Here is a 26,349-nt window from a genome sequence, read left to right on the forward strand (position 1 = left end):
GCGCCGGGCGATGTAAGACCCCACTCCGGGTCGTTTTTAACCCCGTGATTCGGGCGGAAGAAGTTGCCGTTGCGGGAGCTCCAAAAAGCGGTCTCCCACTAGGGACCCACGAGCTCCCGATGTCACCAACCACCGGACCTGCGGCTGGAGCCTCCGAAGCTCCAAAGTCGGGTCACAGCCGCACGCCACATCAGCTCTCCACGCTCCGAAGTCGGCCAGCTCCACGATGGCGAGTCCGCAGGCTCCGCGGCTGGAGCCCTCAGGTTGGTTCCAGTTGGAGGCCGCCGGCTCCACGATGTTAGGTAAACGACAACGGAGACACGACAGGGAAAAGGTCGGGTCCCCGTACAGAGAAGATATGAAAACGTTTTAAAAGTTTCCCCACCCCCCACATATACGCATCTAAAAAAAAAAAATCCAAGAACATACACCTAACGGAACAAAAAGATAGAAAAGACAGACGGACTGCAGTCGAGCCGCTGCCACAATGCGCTGCCACTTAAGGTGTTATGGATAGAACACTGATTTGGCAACTCATCTGAAAAATAGCCAGTCTGAGAGTTCAATCTTCCCTCCGTGCTACATTGGACATCAGTCTAGATCTTTGTTGGTAGAATTCCAGATAAGGACTTGAACAAGTAGCTTTCTGACAGAGACAAGTATCTGGGATGATTCTAGAGTAAATGCATGTAATGAAATAGTGGTTACGTTCAACCATCGATTCGCTGAACCAAGCCACACCTAGACTGGGAGATTGTTTCACTGAACACCTTCGCTCAGTCCACCTCGGCCTACGTGATCTCCCAGTTGCCAAACACTTTAACTCCCCCTCCCATTCCCATACTGGCCTTTCTGTCCTGGGCCTCCTCCATTGTCAGAGTGAGGCCAAACTTAAATTGGAGGAACAGCATCTCATATTTTGCTTGGGCAGCTTACAGCCCAGCGGTATGAATATTGGTTTCTTTATCTTTGAATAGCCTTTGCATCCCCCTCTCTCTCTCCGTCCCTCCCACCCTAGTCGTTGTACTAGTTTCACTGTCATCCTGGTGAGTTCCTCTATCTCTAACTCGTTATCACCTAACCCACTGCCAGCAATGGCCTATTGTGTGCCCCATATTTATTTAATTATCGTTGCTTTTTGCATATCTACCATTAATTTCTCCTAAGTACCCACTGTATCTCTCGTTCCCCTTTTACCGATTCTCAGTCTGAAGAAGGATCTTGACCTGAAACGTCACCTATTCCTTTTCTACAGAGATGCTTGACCCGCTGAGCTACTCCAGCCCTTTGTCTGTCTCTGGTTTAAAATAGCATTTGCAGTTCCTCCCTGCACATTATATTAAGCCTAGCATGCGTAATCTTCAGATAAACCACTTTAAAATATCCACCCCAGTTTGATTTGAGGAATAAATGCAATTGAAGAATAAATTCTTTTTTTTTCTTCTTTTTTTTATTTAATTTTATTAGAAGTTAGTACAATACAAAACAATACAGTGGGACCTAATTTTAGGTGCCAACTTTGTCATAACGTAATTATACATTCTATGTACAACCTCTAGTTTTATGTTTTTGAAAAGAAAATAAGAAAGACAAGAAGAAGGGGGAAAAAAAAAAGAATTGGAGAAGAGAAAAAGAGGAAAAATAGATAGTAGAAAATAGAAAAACGTGAAGTGTGTGTATAAGAAAAGAAAAAGGGGAAAGTAGAAATATGAGTAAAAGACCCATAAAAGAGATATTTTCAAATCTTTATTCGGAGATGTAGATCTATCCACGTCATGAACTGAAATCAGCAATCCTACGGTACCACTGCATCACATGATTCCAAAAAGTCGATGAAAGGAGACCAACTCCTTAAGAATTGGTCATATTTATCTATTAGTCGGAGTCTCATTTCTTCAAGGCGTGCTATGTCCATCATATTCCTAATCCACATTTTAACAGTTGGAATAGCTGTATTTTTCCAAAATTTAAGTATCAATTTCTTTCCAATTATTAACCCATAATTAAAAAAAACTTTTTGGTCCTTATTTAAATTGATATCTTCTACTATTATTCCAAATATAATCCATTCCGTATTAGGTTCTATTCTTGACTTGAAAAGCTTTGTAAATATATCAAATATATCGCTCCAAAATGTATTCAACTTTATACATCCTACAAACGAATGTGTTATATTAGCATTTTGAAACAAACATTTATCGCATCTGGGAGAGACGTTTGGGTAAAATCTATTCAACCTCGTTTTTGAATAATATAGTCTATGTAATAATTTAAATTGAATTAAATTATGTCTTTCATTAATGGAACATTGAAGAATAAATTCAAATGCAATATTAGATTTTCAAATAAGCTAAGAAAATTGTGCCATCAAAACTAAAATGAAAAACTTAGGTATAAATTTTGATTTGTGTTGGTCTAAACTGCTCCACCTGGAAGGACAGATTTCAACTGACAAAGGGGCATTTCTTTCTTGGGGTATATATCCAGATGTTCGAGATGTAATGTTGAAATTACAATGTAGATGGACGTGTCGAAACTGTTTCATGGGCTGGATTTTAACAGAGCAGGTCCCAGGACGAACGCACAGAACTGATACAAATGAACAGACTCAAGGAACTGCAGATGTTGGTTTACAAGAAAAAAATATACAAAGTGCTGGTGTAACATGGATCAGTGAGTCAGCTGGAGAACATAGATGGGTGAAGTTTCGTGTCAGGGCCCTTCTTCAGACTGACAGTGGGCTGGGGAAAGAAAGCTGGAAGAGAGGAGGGGCAAGAGAGAGATTGAAAAGTAATAGGTGGATACAGGTGAGGGGGGGAGGGAGATGGTTTGTCAAAGGACAGAGGTAAAAAGACACAAGGTGTGAGACAAAAGGAAGGAAGAGTTGCAATTTGTGAAGCTAGAGGGAGAAATGTGTGTGGAAAGGGGAGGGGGGAATTGGTGCAAGTCCAGGTGTGGCATAGGGAGAGGGGAGGTGACAGAAAGGGAGGCTGAGGGAAGAAGAGGGAGGGAGGGTTGTAGTTACCTAAAATTGGAGAAATCAATGTTCATACCACTGGGTTGCCTGTTACCCAAGCAGGGTATGGGGTGCTGTTCCTCCAGTTTGCACGTGGCTTCACTCTGGCAGTGGTTGAAGCCCAAGACAGAATGGTCAATATGGGAATGGGAAGAGGAATTAAAATGGTTAGCAACATGGTGACCCAGTAGGCCTTGACAGATCGAGCGCAAGTGTTTGGTCTAATTGGTCACTCGGTCTACGCTGGGTCTCACCGATGTAAAGGAAGTCACATCGGGAGCATTGGATGCAGTAGATGAGGTGAGAGGAGGAACCTCTGTCTCACCTGGAACTGGAAGGACCTGTCCTGGATAGATTTTAGCATACAACCCAATGGTATGAACATTGAACTGTCCAATATTAGTTCATGACAAAACTCCCCCTCACCCTCCATCACCCACCTTCCCTTTCTTATTGCCTCTGCTCTCCCCTGTGACCCACCTGGACCTGTTTGTCCCCTCCCATTCTACCTACATTTTTTCTCTTCACTCCTTTTGTCTCACGGGTATGTCGTTTCATCTCTGGCCTTTGTGCAACCATGTACTTATCCCCCGACCAGGCTTTGTCCTGCCCCACATCTCACCAGCTTTCTTTCCCCTCCCACGCAATCAGTTTGAGGAAGGGTCCTAACCTGAAACGTTATCTATCCATGTTCTCCAGAGATGCTGCCTCACGCGTTGAGTTACTGCAACACTTTGTGTTTTTTTAAATGTAAAGGGGGTACTGATTTAGTTGCTTATACTGGCCTAATTAAAGTACATTATTAGAGTCTGTTTCTGACTGAAAACAGCACCCATCCATGTCCTCCAGAGGTGCTGCTTGTCCCACTCAGTTAATCCAGCAAAATTCCAGTTTCAGCGTCATTTTGGTAGGAATTGGTCCTGTATAAAGTTGGACTGAGGCAAGACCAGAAGAGAAATAGATAGTTCTTCAAATGTATTGTATCCACCATCAATCTGCCTGTTTTACCTGGCTTCGGAGAATTTGCAATCTCTCTAGTTTGGGCTTCAACACCACAAATCTATGAAGGTTCTTGAAGTCAAGAATTTAAGAAGAGTGAATAACACCAATGTACAGATCATTGAATCTGGCAATGAAAATCTCAGAGGAAACTCTAACCTGTTAACTGCACTTTTAGGCTGGCCAAACTTTCATCCAAGGAATGAGGGAGTGGAAAACTGGATCTCAAAAGTATGGGAACCAGATGATCTTGGGTGAAGCAGAACTGAAAACAGGTATGACGGAATTCTGATGAAGAGATTGGCTACATTTACAGTTGTCAGCAACAGAGTATGTTTTTTCAAAGATCAGAAATTTGTCAAAGATTGCAGAAGTCACTGAATGCAGTTTATATGATGTTTGATTTTGGTAAATAAATCGGCTTAATTAATATGGAATCAGAGCCTGGCTCAGACGTGGTTTGCTGCCACCATTATTTTTCAATGCAGCTTCTAGAGAAATAAATTGCCAGCAGTCAGCGATAGTATGGGTTGGCAGCCTCTGATTGTGTGAGTCTTGAATGATGCAAGATCTCTAAAGGAGTAGTACATTTCAAGATGACATTTCTCACTCAAGTGGGATTTGAGGTCTATTTTCATGGTATATTGCACAAAGTAATTGCTTTTCTGAAATTCCTTGAAATTACATCAATATAATAATAGCAAGTATAAGGAAATATCTGTACATTCACATTGTGCTTTTACAAACATTTTCAGTCAATACCAACTTTGAATAATGTATATATTATGATGTAATTGCGAATTGTAATTAATTTTAGCCAATATCAACTGACAGTCATTGAAGAGAAGAGATTTTTAATCTATCAAAAGCTGTCTTCTGCTTTTTATGTTATATTTGTTTGGTGAAATCTAGCAAAGATTACATTTTGCTGTTGCACTTATTGCACTTCACCTGTTCCTTCTCTGCTTCCTGGGTCCACGTTACTGCCACAACGTTCACTCATTAAAATGCTTGACATCGTTCATGCATTTAGCATTGCTTTTTCTAATTACTGGGGAGAACCTCTGGAGCTGGATTGTGTTAATTACCATCTGTATTCCAGTCATTAATGATAGTGGACAAAGAAACAGCTAACATGAGAAGAAGGAGAAGATCCTTATTATTTTTGGTGCGGGGCCCAACATGTGAGTATTATCGACAAGACTGAAACATTCGTAACCACGTTCCTCCAGTAGACCAAGTAAAAGCTCCAGCAGCTTCTCCCTGAGGGCTCCAACATCTCAGAGGTCACCCCTCAGGCAACTGGATCCACTCCATGGCATGACAAGTATTCATAAGTTCAGAGGTTGTAGGGGTAGAATTAGGCCATTCGGCCCATCAGGCCTACTCCGCCGTTCAATCATGGCTGATCTATCTCTCCCTGTCAATCCTATTCTTCTGCCTTCTCCCCATAACTCTGCATTCGTCAAGAATCTATCAATCTCTGCCTTAAAAATATCCATTGACTCAGCCTCCATAGCCTTCTGTGGTATTGAATTCTACAAATTCACCACCCTCTGACTAAAGAAATTCCTCCTCATCGTTCTAATGAAACGTCCTTTTATTCTGAGACTATGGCCTCTGATCCTGGACTCTACCACTAGTTGGAACATCATCTCCACATCCACTCTATCCAGGCCTTTCACTATTATGTTCTTCGACTTCTCAAGTGCGTTCAACACCATCCAACCCCTGATTCTGAATGACAAGCTTAAGAAGATGGGGGTGGATTCCACATTTATCTCCTGGATATACGACTACCTGACGGGTCGACCACAGTTTGTCAAGCTGGGGGACAGTGTCTCTGGCACAGTGGTGTGCAATGTTGGAGCCCCACAGGGAACGGTTCTGGCCCCGTTCCTCTTCACCCTGTATACAGCAGACTTTAACTATAAGTCTGACACATGCCACGTACAGAAATATTCAGATGATACAGCGATTGTGGCATGTGTAAGGAACGGGCAGGAGGAGGAATACAGGAACTTGACCGGTGCTTTTTGTGCCTGGAGTGAAGAGAACTGTCTCATCCTGAACACAACTAAGACTAAAGAGATGGTGGTTAACTTTGGCAGGTCCAAGCTCCCCCTTCAGCCGGTCAACGCTGCAGGGGCTGACATTGAGGTGGTGCAGACATATAAATACCTTGGAGTGCACCTTGATAACAAACTGGACTGGTCTGTCAACTCTGACTCCCTCTACAAAAAAGGCCAGAGCAGACTCTTTTTCCTCAGAAGGCTCAAATCCTTCAATGTGTGTAATGATATGCTGCACATGTTTTTACAACACGGTGGTTGCAAGTGTTATTTACTACGCTGTTGTCTGCTGGGGCAACAGCATTAGTGCAAAAAACAACAAGAAGCTGGTCAAACTGGTTAAACGAGCTAGCTCAGTGCTGGAGGGGAGAGTAGACTCTGGGATGGATGTGCTTGAGAGGCGTATGAGGCACAAGGTGCAGGTCATCCTGAAAAACCCCGGGCATCCCCTCCATGTAATTCCGGAGAGTCAAAAGAGCACTCGGAACAACAACCGGCTCCTCTCCCTGCCCTGTAGAACGGAGCGGTTCAGGAGATCCTTCACCCCTGCAGCCATTAGATTTTATAATTCTAGGCTGTAGGGGGATGCATTTTGCAATTTTTAATTTTAAATTGTTAATTATTGGTCTTTTTAAGTATTTATTGCTCTCAGGTAGTGTCCACATTGTATTCTATGTATTTTCTGTCTGCGTTTGTTTTGAATCTGTGGGTTTGTTGGTTGGGGGCTTCTGGACATCTGAATTTCCCTGAGGGGATCAATAAAGTATTTATTATTATTATTATTATTATTATTATTATTATTATTCAGTAGGTTTCAATGAGGTCCCCCCTCACATCCATCTAAAATCCAGCGAGTACAGGCCCAGTGCCGTCAAACACTCATCATTGAGTGAGAATAACTGGATAAAGCAAAGTCCTCAGCTCCGGATAGCATCCAAGCTGGATTTCTGGAGAATGACAGTTTGGAATAGCTGTTCCACAACCTAGCTGTTAACTTGTGACCACAATAGTGGGATCTACTCAACCACAAGTTTCTCCCATGAGCATAAAGAGCAAGACAAGTCCAGTTGAAGATAGACACAAAAAGCTGGAGTAACTCAGCGGGACAGACAGCATCTCTGGAGAGAAGGAATGGGTGAAGTTTCAGGTCAAGACTCTTCTTTAGACCTGTCTATCTCTCAGTTTGATGTCAATTATTACCAAAGAGGTGACAATGCAATCCAGTGCCACTTGCTCTCCAGTAGCCTGGTTATAACATACAAAAGGCTTGGTAACTTTTCCACCCTGATCCTCTATTCAATAAAATCATGATTGACTCTGGGCATGTGCATTTTCCTGCTTAATGGTATGATTCAATGATTGGGAACTTCGAGCTTCTTGAGGCAGAGAATGCCAAAATCAACCAAAATAAATTACAACTCATCACCTTTCTATATTCACATCCTCTTATTCTGGGTCACTACCCATTAGTTCCAACTAGACTACTCCGCCAATTCTTCTCGTCTTCTAGGCTTCTAAACTCCTTTGTGTATAGTTTTTTTGCCAGTCTTACCCTCAGAGCCCTGTCCCACTGTACGTTCATTCAAGAGTTCTCCCGAGTTTCCCCTGATTCAAACTCAGAGATTTACGGTAATGGCCATAGGTACTCGGGGCTCGCGTGGACATTTTTCAACATGTTGAAAAATCTTCACGAGTCTTCCCGAGCTTACCGCGTTTCCCGAGTACCTGCCGTTAGCGTTACGAGCCGCTAAGAGACGTCCCGAGCTCCGACGTACCCGCTACGTACATTCTACGTGCTTACCACAAGTTTGATTTATTTTTTTAAACTCGGGAGAGCTCTTGAATGAGCTTGTACAGTGGGACAGGGCTTTTACTCTCCTCTGCTGGAGAGCTTCCTCATCCCAAGAAACAGTCTGGTGATTCTAAATGGCACTAACGCAAAAATAACTCGATCTTTCCCAGGTAAAGGAAATATACATTGGTTCTTTATGTTATATAACTTCCTCATTTCGTGTACCTTTATGCGAAGTTCTAAGTATAAAATGATAAAGTTACAATTCGATAAAACCCTGCATTGGTACAGGTTTTGGTTGGCAGCAACTTCCACAATGCAATTGCCAAGCCTTTAGATTTAAATGAGTGAATTATCTTAAACTAATTCAATTGTACAGGAATATATATATTTTAAAGTAAGAGCAGAAACTGCTGGCAATACGTAGGAGATTGGGCAGCATCTGCAGAGAAACAAATTTAGTTAACATTTCAATCAAGGACCTTTCATTTGACTATCAACAACAGTATCAACCTGAAACATTTATGCCCCTGTCCCACTTACGAAACCTGAACGGGAACCTCTGGAGACTTTGCGCCCCACCCAAGGTTTCTGTGCGGTTCCCGGAGGTTGCAGGTGGTTTCCGGAGGTTGCAGGCAATGGAAGCAGGTAGGGAGACTGACAAAAACCTTCGGGAACCGCACGGAAACCTTGGGTGGGGCACAAAGTCTCCAGAGGTTTCCGTTCAGGTTTCCTAAGTGGGACAGGGGCACTATGCTGTTTTACCTAGTGAGTATTTCCAGATCGTTTACTTCAGATTTTTGGCATCGCTTTTTGATAGGTTTTTAAAGCATGCCACAGAGAGTGCAGGTATTGTAGAACATTGAAGAATTTGTATTCTCATACATTGTAGACTTATTGAAATATTTATAATACCATGTATTAATCTTTTTCAAGTCTTATTCCATAAGATCTTTCCCACAACCAATGGATAATTTACATTTTTTGGAACATTACACATTCAGGAATCCCCCCAAAAAAATTTAAAGGATCAATTAGGAAATTGTAAGCTGCACTTATATCTTTGCTGAGGTGAAGAGAACAAGGCTGTGTACACTATACTCCAAAAGGTGTCTCATTAAAGTCCTACATAATCTCAACAAATCCTCCTTGCCTTAAAACTCTGGATAAAGATAGTTTCACCTTAGATAAGTTTCACCTTAGATAGTTTCACCTTAGTTTCACCTTAGATCAAGTTCAAGTGAGTTTATTGTCATGTGTCCCTGTATAGGACAATGAAATTCTTGCTTTGCTTAAGCACACAGAAAATAGTAGGCATTTACTACAAAACAGATAAATGTGTCCATATACCATGATATAAATATATACACACATGAATAAATAAACTGGTAGTGCAAATAACAGAAAGTGGTTGCTAATAATCAGAGTTTTGTCCGAGCCAGGTTTAATAGCCTGATGGCTGAGGGGAAGTAGCTATTCCTGAACCTGGTTGTTGCAGTCTTCAGGCTCCTGTACCTTCTACCTGAAGGTAGCAGGGAGATGAGTGTGTGGCCAGGATGGTGTGGGTCTTTGATGATACTGCCAGCCTTTTTGAGGCAGCGACTGCGATAAATCCCCTCGATGGAAGGAAGTTCAGAGCCGATGATGGACTGGGCAGTGTTTACTACTTTTTGTAGTCTTTTCCTCTCCAGGGCGCTCAAATTGCCGAACCAAGCCACGATGCAACCGGTCAGCATGCTCTCGACTGTGCAACTGTAGAAGTTAGAGAGAGTCTTCCTTGACAATCCAACTCTCCGTAATCTTCTCAGGAAGTAGAGGCGCTGATGAGCTTTTTTGATAATTGCGTTATAGGCCAACTTGAAGTTAAAGATATTCTAGTGTGCCTGTACCCCTTGTGCCTTTAAATGGATGAAATTACAAATTTGTGAAATACTTTTACAGAGCCTCTGTTGAGTTGCTCCAGTGCACCTTGCAGATGATGTATGCACAGCAACCACACACACACACACACACACATAGTCCAAGCTTTCCTTTGCTTCTATCAGGTATAAGCCAGGAAATAATAAATCATAACAGCATGACATATGTGACATATTGCTGTGCTAAGAAAGGGACTTATTTCTCCTATGAGAATTTAGTCAAACTGAACAGACTAGTTTTTTTTTAAACCTTTTATTGTGATTAATTTAGAACAGGTTCACTTAGAAATTAGACCTTGAAACAGTTATCCTTCCTAATTTAAATAGCGGTAAGGCCTTATTAGAAATGAAGCAGCTATTGAAAGCAGGTGTGCGTGCTTTGAGTCAAAGTGGATAACAATAAAGACAAGGAATCAGCAGAGTGTCAGTATGTTATATGCTAAAACTTTGATTGTGTTGAATTACAAATGACTAATTTTCAGATTCTAGTAACAAATGACTTGACTTTAGACTGGAGAATGGCTTTTGGTCCATGTTTCATTGTTGTGCTTCTAACTTGGAAGGTTTAATGATTTATTGACATTTCTGGAAGCTTACCGGAGAAATCCATTTCTGAATAACTTGTATGAAGAACAAACCAAGAGTCGTTGAAAATTTCTAAGGGGCATAAGAGGCGACCGTGGCTGACAAGGAAAGTCAAGGACAGTTTAAAACTAGAAGAGAAGACATATAACATAGCAAAGATGAGCAGGAAGCCAGAGGATTGGGATACTTTTAAAGAACAACAGAAGTTAACTAAAAAGGCAAATGGGGAGAAAAGATGAAGTATAAAGGTAAGCTAGCCAAGAATATAAAGGAGGATAGTAAAAGCTTCTTTAGGTATGTGAAAAGGAAAAGATTAGTTAAGACAAATGTGGGTTCCTTGAATACAGAAACAGGTGAATTTATTATGGGGAACAAGGAAATGGCAGACGAGATGAACAGATACTTTGGTTCTGTCTTCACTAAGGAAGACACAAGCAATCTCCCAGATGTACTAGGGGACAGAGGATCTAGGAGGATGGAGGAACTGAAGGAAATTCACATTAATCAGGAAATGGTGTTGGGTAGACTGATGGGACTGAAGGCTGATAAATCCCCAGGGCCTGATGGTCCGAATCCCAGGGTATTCAAGGAGGTGGCTCTAGAAATCGTGGACGCATTGGTGATCATTTTCCAATGTTCTATAGATTCTGGATCAGTTCCTGTGGATTGGAGGGTAGCTAATATTATCCCACTTTTTAAGGAAGGAGTGAGAGAGAAAAAAGGGGATTATAGACCAGTTAGCCCGACATCGGTGGTGGGGAAGATGCTGGAGACAATTATTGATTTAAATCTTTTTATTTGAATTTCACAGCAATTTGCATACATACAATGATAACAGACAGTGACAGTCAAGGCATAATTGTGCAACAGTATGTAAGCGACCCTCAAAGCCCTTACCCTTACCCACCTTCAACCCACCCGAATCAGGTCGGAACCAAACGAGGACAAACAACACTCACATACATACACATCCACACAAATATGGTAAGATAAACGAAACAAAAAGTACTAAAAAAAATTTAAAAATTAAAAAATTAAAAAAAAAAAAAAAATTTAAAAAGGGGTCACTAATAACAGTAAATAAGTAAGTAATTAAATAAATAAGTGTGGGGAGGGGGGGGGGGGTTAAGGGGAGAGCAGCTGCAGTAGAGCAGAACAATGGTGGAGAGCACTCAGTCCTCTTCCGAGTCCGGGGACAAGTTGAGAGAGTTAACAAGTTCCAAGAAAGGGTTCCATGTATCTAGGAATGTCTTGGTAGAGCCTTTGAGAGAGAACCTAAGTTTTTCAAGCTTTAAATTGTAAAGCACCTCCTTAATCCAGCGGGCGTGTGTCGGGGGACAGGTGAGCCTCCAGTTAAGCAAGATCAGTCTCCGGGCTAACAAGATTGTAAAAGCTAGGACCCGTTTCACCGCAACAGAGAGGTTGGTGTTGGGAGGGGTACCGAAAATGGCTGACAGTGGGTTTGGAGGAATAGTCTGGCCGTAGGCTCTGCTTATCAAGTCGAAAGCACTCCTCCAAAAGGCTGCTAGCTTAGGGCAAGACCAAAACATATGGCTATGGTTGGCAGGAGATTGATTACATCTGTTGCAGGTGTCCCTAACAGCGGGGTAAATTCTAGATAATCTTGCATTTGTGTAGTGGACTTTGTGAAGGACTTTGCATTGGATTAGGCCATGACGGGCACATATGGAGGAAGAATGGGTCAAGTCCAAGGCAGAGTCCCATTGCTGGTCTGTTAGTTTCGTATTCAGCTTGCCCTCCCACGCAGCTTTTAATGAGGTATGAGGTTTCAATATAACCGACCCTAACAAGTTATACAAAACAGAGATGCATTTCTTCCGGTTGGGATCTAGAGCTAAGATGGTATCGGTCAGGGTTTCAGGGGGGCGATTTGGGAAATGGGGGAATGTCTTCTTCACAAAATCCCTAATCTGGAAAAAATGAAAAAGGTGGGAGTTTGGGAGGTTATAGTTGGACGAGAGCTCCGCAAAAGACGAAAAGATGCCATCCTTGTATAGGTTTTTGATACTTCTGATACCGTTGCTATGCCAGGTTTTGAATGCGTGGTCTGTACTTGAAGGTTTAAAGATGTGGTTTTTAAGCAGTGGGGTCAAGATGGAAGGGCCTTGTAAACCGAAGTTTTTCCTGAGTTGACTCCATATCTTGAGCGAGAGGGACGCAATTGGGCCTGCACCCACAGATGTTATAGGAAGAGGGAGTTGGGAGCATAGGACAGACCGCAACGGGAGATGTGAACTCGCCTTTTCCATGTGTACCCAGGTCGGTAGGTGATCGCAATCATCATTCATCCAATACAGGAGTTTTTGCAAGTTAACTGCCCAATAGTATCGCCTAAAGTCAGGAAGTGCCAAACTGCCGTCAATCTTAGGAGACTGCAGTATCGCCTTTCGGATTCTAGCCGGTTTGCTACCCCATAAAAATTTAGATATTGTCCTTTCTAATTTATCAAAAAAAGATTTAGTGATAAGTATAGGGACGTGCTGGAAAAGATACAGGAATTTGGGTAGGACGACCATCTTGACCAGATTTATCCGGCCCACGAGGGATAGCGGTAAAACTGACCAGCGGTCAAAGTCTCTTTCAGCTTTCTCAACCAGAGGCAGAAAGTTTGTGCGGAACATATCAGATAAGGGTGTTGTGATAAAGTGCCGAGGTAGCGAAACCCGTCCTCTGCCCATTTGAATGAGGTTAAAGAGCGAGGGAGCTGCTTAGCCAATGAGTTAATCGGTAATAGCTCACTCTTTTGGTAGTTAAGTTTATAACCAGAATACGCGCCAAACCGTTCTAAAATATTCGTAATCACAGGGAGAGGACTGGGTTCGAGATGTACAGGAGCAGGTCATCCGCATACAATGAGGCTTTATGAGTTGTGTCGAACCGTGTAATACCTTTAAAGCCCTTCTCTGAGCGTAACCAGACCGCCATGGGTTCTATCGCGACAGCAAACAGAAGTGGTGATAACGGGAAACCCTGCCTGGTACCTCTCTGAAGGGGGAAGTGGGGCGACAGTGTGCCGTTTGTTTGTACTGAGGTCACCGGGGACGAGTATAATAGACTGACCCAAAGAATAAAACTGTTACCGAGGCCAAACCTGTCCATCGCCTCATATAGGTACCTCCACTCGACCCTGTCGAAAGCTTTTTTGGCGTCGAGGGAGACCACTATCTCCGGGGTCTCACTACTCGGTGAATGGATGATGTTAAGGAGACGCCTAGTATTGTGGGAGGACTGTCGACCTGGTATGAACCCTGTTTGGTCTAACGAGATAATAGAGGGCATCACTCGTTGAAGACGGAGCGCAAGGGCTTTAGAGAGGATTTTGAGGTCCACATTCAGGAGTGAAATTGGTCTATAGCTACTACAAAGCAGGGGATCTTTCTCCTTTTTAAGAATTAGGGAGATAGTAGCCAACGACAAGGTGGGCGGTAGGCGACAATGTAAAAACGCCTCAGTGTACATATCTCTCAGGACTGGTGCGAGGAGAGCAGAGAAAGCTTTGTAATATTCTACAGTGAAGCCGTCAGGGCCGGGTGACTTTCCGCTTTGCAGCGATGTGATGGCTGCTTGGACCTCAGCAACAGTTATGGGACCACCCAAGTCTCTCATGGCTTCATCGTCAATTCGGGGAAACGTCATACTACTGAGCATGTCACCTGCAGTGGGAGGACAATCGGAAACGTATAGTTCAGCGTAGAATTTAGCAAATGCTTCATTAATTCTAAGAGGATCAGTGTGAATTGCTGGAGACAATTATTAACGATGAAATAGCAGCACATTTGGAAAGCAGGAACAGGATCGGTCCACCAGCATGGATTTACGAAGGGGAAATTATGCTTGACTAATCTGGAATTTTTTGAGGATGTAACAAGTAAAATGGATAAGGGAGAGTCAGTGGATATAGTGTACCTGGACTTTCAACAAGCCTTTGATAAGGTCCCACACAGGAGATTAGTGGGCAAAACTAGAGAACATGGTATTGGGGATAGGATATTGACATGGATAGAAAATTGGTTGGTTGACAGGAAACAAAGAGTAGATTTAACGGGTCCCTTTCAGAATGGCAGGCAGTGACTAGTGGGGTGCCGCAAAGCTCAGTGCTGGGACCGCAGCAATTTACAATATACATCAATGATTTAGATGAAGGAATTAAATGTAACATTAGCAAATTTGCAGATGACACAAAGCTGGGTGGCCATGTGAACTGGAAGAGGATGCTATGAGGATGCAGGGTGACCTGGACAGGTTGGGTGAGTGGGCAGATGCATGGCAGATGCAGTATAATGTGGATAAGAGTGAGGTTAGCCACTTTGGTGGCAAGAACAAGAAGGCAGATTGTTATCTGATTGGTGTCAGATTAGGAGAAGGGGAAGTGCAGCGAGACCTGGGGGTCCTTGTACATCAGTCACTGAAAGTAAGCATGCAGGTACAGGAGGCAGTGAAGAAAGCTCATGGCATGTTGGCCTTCATAGTGAGAGGATTTGAGTATCGGAGCAAAGAGGTTCTTCTGCAGTTGTACAGTGCCCTGGTGAGAACACACCTGGAGTATTGTGTGCAGTATTGGTCGTCTAATTTGAGGAAGGACATTCTTGCTATTGAGGGAGTGCAGCATAGGTTATTTCCCTAGCTGGCGGGACTGTCGTATGATAAAAGAATGGAACAACTGGGCTTGTATTCACTGGAATTTAGGATGAGAGGGGATCTAATAGAAACATATAAAATTACTAAGGGATTCTTCTTCTTCTTTTGAGTCCGTCTTGTTGACATTGCTGTCATCGTCCGTCCTGAAAAGGACGCAAGCTTCCGGCAACAATCAGTGGGAGCCACCACTTGTTACAATAGATGATGGTGGTAGCAGAATTAGCTCAGGATACTTCCAGTTTCCAGCCCCGCGACGTGGACGCTTCTGCTATGGGGTCATTGGACAGGCTAGATGCAGAAAACATATTCCCGACGTTGGGGGAGTCCAGAACCAGGGGCCACATTTTAAGAATAAGGGGTAGGCCATTTAGAACTGAGATGAGGAAAAACTTTTTCACCCAGAGAGTTGTGAATTTGTGGAATACTCTGCCTCAGAAGGCAGAGGAGGCCAATTCACTGGATGCATTCAAAAGAGAATTAGAGCTCTTAGGGCTAGTGGAATCAAGGGATATGGGGAGAAGGCAGGAACGGGGTACTGATTGTGGATGATCAGCCATGATCACATTGAATGGTGGTGCTGGCTCGAAGGGCTGAATGGCCTACTCCGGCACCAATTTTCTATATTTCGATGATTCTACGTGAACAGTGAAAATCAGATCTACTTGGACAATGTACAACTGTAATTATTCTTTCAAGTATATTCTTAAATTTGTTTTATTAATATGACACTGTGCCAGGTATGTGCAATGTGTTTGATTCTCTATACTTGACTGATATTCACATCAAGTATTTTCTCACCTTCAGAGATCACATCAATTTCTTTCTGATTCAAAGCGGAAGCCATGAGGTGCAGGCCTTCCGACTACATACTACAGAATGACATTTCCCTGGAACAGAATGCCTCTTTAAAGTGGAGCTTGGTTTTTGTTGGTTATAGTGGAAGTGATTGCCTGACTATGCAGTGCAAGGGACATTTAGAAGTAATCTCAGTTTCCCCTATTTTTCGGTCATTTGATTTGCTTTAATTGTAGTGAACAAAGGTTAAATAGTTGCGTCAATCTAATGTTATTGCACAGTTTTTCTTATCAGTTAAAACTGCGTGATCCTTTGATGTAAGCAAACCTCTGATTGTCCAGGCCCCTATTTCTATTGGAGGTTACACTTTGATTCCAAGTAGACGATCTGTTATTGAGCTGGTATCTGGTATGGCATGGAACATGATATTAAATATAATGCTAGCAAGAGTGCTGTTATGATCTGTAGAACCAAAGAGGATAAATGTCTAAATTTCCTGATTTTAAATTGTCTGACAATAATCTTAGTGTCTGTAATAAGGTAAAATATCTAGGGCATTTTATTACAGAACAAATGACAGATGATGAGGATATTTATAGGCAACGACGCATGCTGTATGTACAGGCAAATATTCTCTTGCATAAGTTTGGTGCGTGTGCAGATGTGGTGAAGATGTCGCTATTTAGAGCATACTGCACACCACTCTACACTGCACACCTGTGGTCGAACTATGGAAAGACAAGTTTGCAGAGACTAAAGGTGGCATATAACGATGTCATGAGAACACTGCTAAGGAAACCTAGATGGTGTAGTGCTAGTAACATGTTTGTGGCTGCAGGAGTCAGTACTTTAGAAGCTATCCTAAGAAATCATATGTACAAATTCATTTGCAGGATAAATGACTCTAAAAATGTAATTATTGTGGCCTTGTCAAACATAAGGGTTAGCACTACACGCTACGAATCCCAGCTGTGGAGACACTGGTATCGTTGTCTCGTTGTAGGACATTGATCATTCTTTTATTCTGGATTTTAATTCATGTATTGTGTATTTTTAAAATATATAATTTATGATTTATAAGTGATATACTAAGATTTTATATGTACTTTATGATATTTTTTTTAATGCATTTTTATGTAATGTTGCCCCTTGTCTGCACCTTGAGTCTAAATTATAGTTTTTTAAAATTATTATTATTATTATTATTATTATTATTATTATTATTATTATTATTATTATTATTATTATTATTATTATTATTATTATTTAATATTATAGTCATGATACCCAGATGCAGTGAAAAACCTGGTTTGTATGTTATCAAGTCAAATCATACAATGCATAACCAAGCCACGATACAAGTAATGCAAAGAGGGTGGAGGACATATGGGAAGTTGCAGGGAAGGAAGGGTGAACAGAGTTTTTTTCAGGAGAGAGTTAATGATATCACACTTTCAAAAGGGGCATGGAACTGAGCTCAGGGAAATATCAATATCATCTTGCTCGGCAGCTGGGAATGAAGGTCAGTGTTTGAGTTGGAAATGAGCAGATCATGAGAATGGGGAACTGGATGACATGAATGTACACAATTCATGAGGAGGTGATGGGAGGGCATTATGGGAACCTTAGAAGAGGCAACCAGAGAAGTAAGGCATTGTAAGTCATGGAGAGAAAGGATGGAAGACTGGATAGTCCCAATCTTATTGCCAAAGAAGTCTGCTTTTATCACTGAAGCTGAATGTGGAGGAGACAGAGCAGATGGTATACACCATAAACGTGGGTTTGTGGTTAGCTTTAGTTTAGTTTTCAGATGCAGCGTGGAAACAGGCCCTTCGGCCCACCGGCTCCATGCGATCCCTGCACATTAACACTATCCTGCACACACTAGGGACAATTTACAATTCTATCAAGCCAATTAACCTACAAACCTGTACGTGTGGGAGGAAGCCGGAGCTCTCGGAGTAAACCCACGCAGTTCACGGGGAGAATGTACAACTCCATACAGACAGCACCCGTAGTCAGGATCGAACCCTGGACTCTGGTGCTATAAGGCAGCAACTCTACCGCTGCACCACCGGTCCCGCTCCGATACATTCTCTTTGGAAATGTCATAAAGAGTGTGTGTAATTGTGAACATTTGCAAATCCTTGAACCTGAATTACTGGCAAATGATACATGACAGCCTCTGATGATAACTTCATGTAATGGCAAAGGGAATATATGACAATCTCACATACATTTGATAGTTGCGCAGAAGGAAAGGCAGCTTGTTTAATCTCCACTGTAGACACTATCATTTTAATCAAAGCATTTCAGTAGGGTAGCTAATCCTTTACTTATGCTTCACTCTAAATTAAAGGGTTCCTGCTAAAATAGTGACGTAACTCCAGATCTAGGTCCCCTCTCCTCTCGGGAGCGGCTCTGTTGAAATAGTTGTGTTTCACTGAACTGAATTTATCAAATGCTGAATTAACTTGTTTGCTTAAGTACATAGTAAATGGAAAGGGTGTGTTTTGTTTTAAGTTATGAGTGTTTGGTCGAATCTATCCACTCTGAAAACACTTCAGCTTTAATATTGAACACCAGAGCCATGCAGAAGAGTGTAACCATCGGGTGTCCGTGACAGCAGGAATGCTGCTTTGTAACTGTATATTGTCCACTGGTCCCAGCTACAATAATCAATCCCAGACCTTTTATGTAGTTAAACTGCAGCCCCAACTCACTCTTATAGAAACTTACAACATTCTTAAGGGGTTGGACAGGCTAGATGCAGGAAGATTGGTCCCGATGTTGGGGAAGTCCAGGACAAGGGGTCACAATTTAAGGATAAGGGGGAAGTCTTTTAGGACCGAGATGGTGTCAAGTTGGGAGAAAGGAATGTACAACAGGATCTGGGTGTCCTTGTTCATCAGTCAATGAAAGTAAGCATGTAGGTGCAGCAGGCAGTGAAGAAAGCAGACTTCTTTGGCCTTCCTAACAAGATGAGTTGAGTATAAGAGCAAATAGGTCCTCTTGCAGTTGTACATGGCCCTAGTGAGACCACACCTAGAGTATTGTGTGCAGTTTTGGTCTCCAAATTTGAGGAAGGACATTCTTGCTATTGACGGAGTGCAGGTAGGTTAATTCCAGGGTTGGGGGGACTGTCATATGCTGAGAGAATGGAGCGGCTGGGCTTGTGTACTCTGGAATTTAGAAGGATGAGAGGGTATCTTATTGAAACATATAAGATTATTAAGGGTTTGGACACGCTAGAGGCAGGAAACATGTTCCCGATGTTGGGGGAGTCCAGAACTAGGGGCCACCGTTTAAAAATAAGGGGTAAGCCATTTAGAACGGCGATGAGGAAACACTTTTCACGTTGTGAGTCTGTGGAATTCTTTGTTTCAGAGGCCGGTTCTCTGGATACTTCCAAGAGAGAGCTAGATAGGGCTCTTGAAGATAGCGAAGTCAGAGGATACGGGGAGAAGGCAGGAACGGGGTACTGATTGTGGATGATCAGCCATGACCACATTGAATGGCCTACTGGCTTGAGGGGCCGAACGGCCTACTCCTGCACCTGTTGTCTATTGTCTATTGACCCACAACAAGTTATCAAAGAATCTTCAGATAGACACAAAATGCGGGCATCATTTCTGGAGAAAAATGGATAGGTAACGTTTCGGGTCGAGACCATTCTTCACACTCTAAACAAACTTAAGAAAGAAACCTCCATTGCGGCTTGCAGAAAATTAGTTTCATTAAAAATATGCGAAAGCTGGGATAAAACAAACGAAGGCGGCTATTCAGCTCAATCGGCTAGAACATTAATCATGCGTTAAACAGTCCAACGTTACATTCACTGTCAAAATATAATAAGCATTGGTTATTTTCGCTGTGAAGCATTTTAGTGTCCAAATGTACTTTTTATTCATTTCTGCTGCAGTCACTGGTTGTATACTCTTGAATGACTTAGAGGTAATTTTATGAAACGAAACGCTCGGGGTAGCCGGTGTAAAGAAAATCGCTGCAGAACTTTATAGATTCCAGTTCCTTCCCGGTACCAATCCAGTCCACCGGCGGGAGTGCTTCATTTGTAGAAACATTGTCCTTGAGATGTGGGTCTGAAGAAGGGTTTCGGCCCGAAACGTTGCCTATTTCCTTCGCTCCATAGATGCTGCTGCACCCGCTGAGTTTCTCCAGCATTTTTTGTGTACCTTGAGATGTGAAACCTGTTGCTCTCCGTCTTTCCAGTAGAGGTAAAAGATCTCACCACCCTATCAACAACAAGAGGAGGGAATTTATCCTGGTCAATATTTATCTCTAATCAAATGATTTGGTCGGCGCCGCGTGGTTGTTTGTATGAGGTTGTTGCACAGACATCTTGCTGGTCCTCTTGCAATGCACAAGTGACTACACATGAAACGTGTCTATGTCGTCTATGTGACTGGAAATGGGATTTTAAAGTATTATATGAACCCAAATTTATAATCTGATGTTTCTTAAACATTGGCGTGGGTCGTGAGCGGACGGGCTTTGCAAAACTCGGGGTAAAGCATTGAACGTGGTTTATTCACCCAACTATAGCGCTGGCGCTTTCTTCTCCCCTTTTTATCCCCCATAACCTACACCCTGGGTCTTGTGTATTGCACCTCGTTAATTTGTTTGCATGCCTTTCATTTCTATGTTCAATATCTCTTTTCGAACTTCAAGTAGTTCTTGCCTTCCCCCTATCGCTTTCTCCGTCCCTCCCCATTCTAATTCTCCGATTAGTTCCACTGTCCTCCTGATTAAATTGTACTGCTTGAATGCCCCGTTGTCAACTTCCCCTGGCGAACAACATTTCTTTGAACCTTGATCTCTCGTTTTCACACCTTACCCTTCCATATCTCTATGTCTCCCTCTCCTCTGCCTCTCAGTCTGAAGAGGTAGTCTCGACCCGAAACGTCACCCATCTCTTCTCTCCTTAGGAGTAAGTCCCACTTAGGAAACCTCTGGAGACTTTGTGCCCCACCCAAGGTTTCCGTGCGGTTCCCAGAGGTTTTTGTCAGTCTCCCTACATGCTTCCACTACCTGCAACCTCCGGCAACCACCTGCAACCTCCGGGAACCGCACGGAAACCTTGGGTGGGGCGCAAAGTCTCCAGAGGTTTGCGTTCAGGTTTCCTAAGTGGGACAGGGGCATAAAAAAGATGCTGCCTGTCCCGCCGAGTTACTCCAGCATTTTGCGTCGAACCGGTGTAAACCAGCATCTGCAGTTTCTTCATATACATTTCAGTCATGTCGCCCAGTTGCAATGTGTGTCCAAACGTCCCTTAACAAATCACCGTGCGGAATTTAAATATATATATATTTTTTTGAAACAAGGTTATTAAAATAAATATTCCACAATGTTATTTTTTAAATTTAGAAAAAGGTGGTAGATGTGAGGTGACTTTCCACTTTACTGTTCCATCTGAGTCTACTCCATTCAACGAGGGAAGGTAGACCACGGCCCCATCAAACGCTCCCGGATAAAAGTTCCCTCAAAAAGGAATGGGCCCGACCAATGAACTAGATTCCACTGAATTATCTGAGGAAAGTTTCACGGGAATATTTAGTATCGCGGAGAATTGCTAAGATATTGCAAATTTACTAATAACGCCTCGCGGTCGGCGATTTATATGGGATGGTGGCACTGACTGCTTTGTCAATGGGGGCTATTTGAAAACTCTGACTGCGTTTGTATCACCAATTCCTGCTTTTACCGAATTGACAAAGATGTATAATGGAGGCGCATTACCATCCATCGCCAAGGTGTTTAGAGTGAAAAGGTTGGGTGTGATAACTCCGTGTACACTTGCTTGATTCAATACTTGAAGACGAATCGACATTTTGCAATGATGCGTTTGGTAATTGTGGTAATTTCTGAAGCGATGCAAGGTGACATGACAGGTGTTGGTGCATCTTATGCCCAGTGCAAGCATTCACACACAATCATCTCTCTGCCTTTAATTCTCGCCGATTTACCATAATTTGTAATCATTTTTCCCGTGTTTTCTTAAGTTCATACGATGTTGAAAACACCGGTGCACACAATATGGACGCTCCTTCCACACACAAACACTTTATGGAAGCGAAGCGATGTATGCGGGTGTATGTAGAGTGAAACGAATATGTGAGGCGACATTTACTTTCAGCTTTCTTTCTCGCTCGCTGACCGAGGTGGGATTAGCAGCCCTGAAACCAACGTTCATAAGTGGCCCTGCCCGTGTCTGCTGCCGATCGCTGACAAGTCGCAGATTTTTCACATGAACCCCTGATTTATTTTTTAAATGTTGAGGGTTGGTATTCATTAAAGGCATCAAAGGCAATTACTTTGTAAGTACCTCAAAGACAAGGTGAAACTCGTTCGGCTGCAGTAAGCAAACAGCAATCGTTGCCACAACAGTTCGGGGAATAAAAAATAATTTAAAGCGACAGAAATACATCAGAATTGTATTCGTTTTGGCGTGATCATGCATTAGTATCTGGTGCACTAATGTATATATTAAAAATAATGCAGTTTGTAAGATATGTATGTGTGTGTACACTGGTATCTGATGCACTGATGTATATATTAAAAAGAATGCTGTTTGTAATATATATATATATATATATATATATATATATATATATATATATATATATATATATTACAAACAGCATTCTTTTTAATCACTGGTTGATATTTGTTACCGGTTCAAGTTGATCACTTTGATTTCACATGCTATTCTGAACATTCTCTTATATATATATATATATTTAAAAAAATTTTTATACAAAATATATATATTTAATTGTTTGCAAGTGTGTGTGTGTGTGTGTGTGTGTGTGTGTGTGTGTGTGTGTGTGTGTGTGTGTGTGTGTGTGTGTGTGTGTGTGTGTGTGTGTGTGTGTGTGTATATATAGTACGTGTAAGTTGATCACTTGTTGATATTTGTTACCGGTTCAAGTTGATCACTTTGATTTCACATGCTATTCTGAAAAATCTCTTTTATATATATTTAAATATAATTTTATACAAAATATATATGTATTTAACCTGCCCGCAAAAACAAAGAGAATGTTCAGAATACCATGTGAAATCAAAGCGATTACCTTGAAGAGCAGGTAACAAATATTCCCAGTTGTTGGAAATGGGCATTGGAAACGATGTTACTGTGGGGAAAGGCCGGGTGAACTGCACCTTCAGCTGACCAATGCCGCCTGTCCGCAGTCACATAGTCACATACTGGGCACAGCATCAAGGTAGTGGGAGTCAATCACTCGGCCGTGTCTTATTTTTGTGCTATGGGTCCCGTGAGATTTTGTTTAAAAGTACTCTTAAGAGAAGTACAGAATAGCCTTTAGTAAACAGATAAAGGCCTTAGTAGCCAGTTGGCTCGATGCGTATTCAATTCTCAGTCATCCCTGAACAACCCCCCAAGATCTTGGTTCATCTGTGTGCGAAAACTGTTCTGCCCTATTCGTGTTTGGTGACCAAAGAAAATGCATCTTTCTTCACTTTACCGAATCTTCTCCAAGATATTTTAAACGATGCGTTAATTCGTGGGCATTTTTGTTGCAAATGTTGTATGTGATGGTATACAATCCTCTGTATGGATTTCTCTCCCCCCCCCCCCCCTCTCCCCTCCCCCCTCTTCAATTCTCCCCTCAGTCGGGGAGACAATTGGCCCCAAATCCGATCCTCTCACACATTTCTTGGGCAGGGGGTTAGAAATTAAATGTTATGTACCCGGTTTAATGTTGACCGCGCCGAATTCGTTAAAGCTATTTACTGTTCGAGTAAACTGGCTGCCGACACACACCCGCGGAGAGGACATTCGGGGTTCCCCAAACCCCAGGTTCTCCTGCCCTTTAGGGGGGACTTGGGGCTAGTGGGAGCACCAGAATGAAGGAATTTACAAATCCGCGTAAGGCTACTGTGGATCACAGTGCACTACAGCGTTAAGGATGAGTGGGTCATGTTAATAATATAAACTTGGTTTGGGGACCGGGTGGGTGCGACGAATTTTTTGAGACCCGAGGCCATGTGTGGAGGATAGACACAAAAAGCTGGCGCAACTCAGCGAGTCAGACAGCATCTCTGGAGAAAAGGAATAGGTGACGTTTCGAGTCGAGACCCTTCTTCAGACTGAGAGTCGGGGGAAGGGAAACCATGTGTCGGGGGCATTTGTGTTAAAGGATCTCTCCTGGACTGAGTCCTGGCGTGTAGGGTTTCGGCCCGAAACGTTGCCTATTTCCTTCGCTCCATAGATGCTGCTGCACCCGCTGAGTTTCAACAGCATTTTTGTGTACCTGTCGGGGATGATTTACCGCTTGGAATCTGAAGGGGGGCGGGTGGGGGTTAGGGCCTCCGGTTGAGTCGGCCTGTAAATGCACGACGGGCTCAATAGCCCACGTCTGCGCTGCCTCGACCCATGCGTCCGCGACTTTCTTGCTAATCCCACTACACGCCAGGACTCAGTCCAGGAGGGATCCCTTAACACAAATGCCCCAGCGTGTTGGCATTGCAGTACTCCAGAGCTTCCGCTTCAGCTCTGAAGTTACAGATAAGTACAAGATAAATAGCTGGTGATAATTGAAAACGAACGCAATTAAATCCCACCCCACCACCCGCTTTAGATTTTATGTAAAGGTTGGTTGCAACTGCGTGGGAGTATATTTTCCACCAATTAAACATTTCAGTGCTGTGTCCGGTGGTAGGTTCCCGCTGAGGAAATATTCGTTAGCTTTGCCCTATCCGACAGCAGTGTTATAGTTGCGATATTGGCACCCGTAGTTTAAATCAGCAACCGGCAATCACAGTCCGAAGGCAGAGAAATCCCCACAAAACGGCCACCTCCAGTGGCTGGTCGTACAATTAATTGTAACATGCGCTTAATCAATTAATTAATTATAAAATCCGTTCAATCCCTGCATATAAATGTAGAGACTGGGATAGGCGGAATTGGGTATCAATAAGCCGAAGAAGGGTCTCGACCCGAAACGTCACCCATTCCTTTCTTCCAGAGATGCTGCCTGACCCACAGAATTACTCCGGCTTTTTCTGTCTATCCTTGACAAAATCTAAACTTTTCTCGGAAAAACTGAGCCTTTTTACTGTTTCCAAAAAATTATATATTATTATATATATCATATATATGTACATATTATACATACATATATTATCATATATATATATATGTGTATGTATACACACACACACACACACACACACACACACACACACACACACACACACACACACATACATACACACACACACATACACACACACACACACACACACACACACACACACACACACACATATATGATAATATAATGTGTGTGTGTGTGTGTGTGTGTGTGTGTGTGTGTGTGTGTGTGTGTGTGTGTGTATATATATATATATTATTTGGAAACAGTAAAAAGACTCAGTTTTACCATATATATATTTATATTTAAATCTTGGAAATCTGTATTTTAATGTTGAACTGATTAAAGCAAACCGAGCACTTAAGTTGACATGGAGGTGAGAAATTCGCATGAGGTTTTCCGGTTTTCTCCATTCCTCTCAACCCAAAAGTAAAACGAGACCTCAAATTAACTTTGCAGAATATACAGAGCGTTGTATTCTGTAAAGTTAGCACTAAGGTTCCGTTGTATTTTGAAAGAAAGGAAAGGATAAAGCATCCTCATGGACGGGAGTAACAATAGTTGTTCGCCGTGTTTTAAATCTACAGAGAGCGTTTGCAAGTGAAGCTCGGCAGTCTGGTTACTTCATCGGCTCGGCGTCTCTCCTCCGCCTCACTTTATCCATTCGGAATATCGAAGCTCGGGCAAGTCATTAAACTTCGGTTAGTGCTGAAAGTCCGAAGGACAGGTTCAAGCCTAATTGGAAATGCCTTTATTATGTGAAGATGACTCTTAAAATTCTGATTGCATTATGTTGCATAACCGTTGATGAGGTGGGTGTGGGCAATAAGTAAAACAAAAATGAATTGGACCTCAGGGTTCAACAGAATTACTAAAGTGAACAAAGGCAGCGAATTAATCGCAACTAGGTGCGTGTTTTGCAAAACCACAATCCATCAATTCATCAGTTTGGATCAAAAATCGACATTTATTGGTTTAATAAATTTATGATACAATAACACAAGTTATTGAAGGTATAATATCCTTTCTCTTTAATTACGTAGAGCACCCGAAATAAACCATGGTGTTTCATTGACCTGGCCACGGGTTCCGCGGTATAGGTCTTGTTCGTTGGCAATCGGAGCAATGCAGTTTGCGTCCGGGACAATTCGCATTGCTATATATTTATTGAAATCCTCCGTTGTCAATTACCCCACACATCCGTTGGCAAGGCCGCACGTGTGTACTACGATCTGAAGAAGGGTCTCGACCCGAAACGTCACCTATTCCTTCTCCCCAGGGATGGTGCCTGGTAATCCATCATGGTTTTTGTGTCTATCTTCGGTTTTAACCGGCACCTGCATTTCCTTGGCACGCATCTGCAGTTCCTTCTTAC

The 26,349-nt window shown here is 42.5% G+C and overlaps 1 long non-coding RNA gene across 1 annotated transcript; it reads right to left on the minus strand.

Moving 5' to 3' along the window:
• Positions 1–19,555: 19,555 nt before the first annotated feature.
• LOC116975031 lies at positions 19,556–20,724 on the minus strand. The gene is made up of 3 exons (XR_004412516.1): positions 20,693–20,724; positions 20,031–20,090; positions 19,556–19,923 (listed from the first exon to the last, which is right to left on the minus strand). It is a non-coding gene; the product is annotated as an uncharacterized LOC116975031 (long non-coding RNA).
• Positions 20,725–26,349: the final 5,625 nt, after the last annotated feature.

Source organism: Amblyraja radiata, chromosome 7, assembly GCF_010909765.2.
Source record: "Amblyraja radiata isolate CabotCenter1 chromosome 7, sAmbRad1.1.pri, whole genome shotgun sequence".
Taxonomy (NCBI): Eukaryota; Metazoa; Chordata; class Chondrichthyes; order Rajiformes; family Rajidae; genus Amblyraja; species Amblyraja radiata.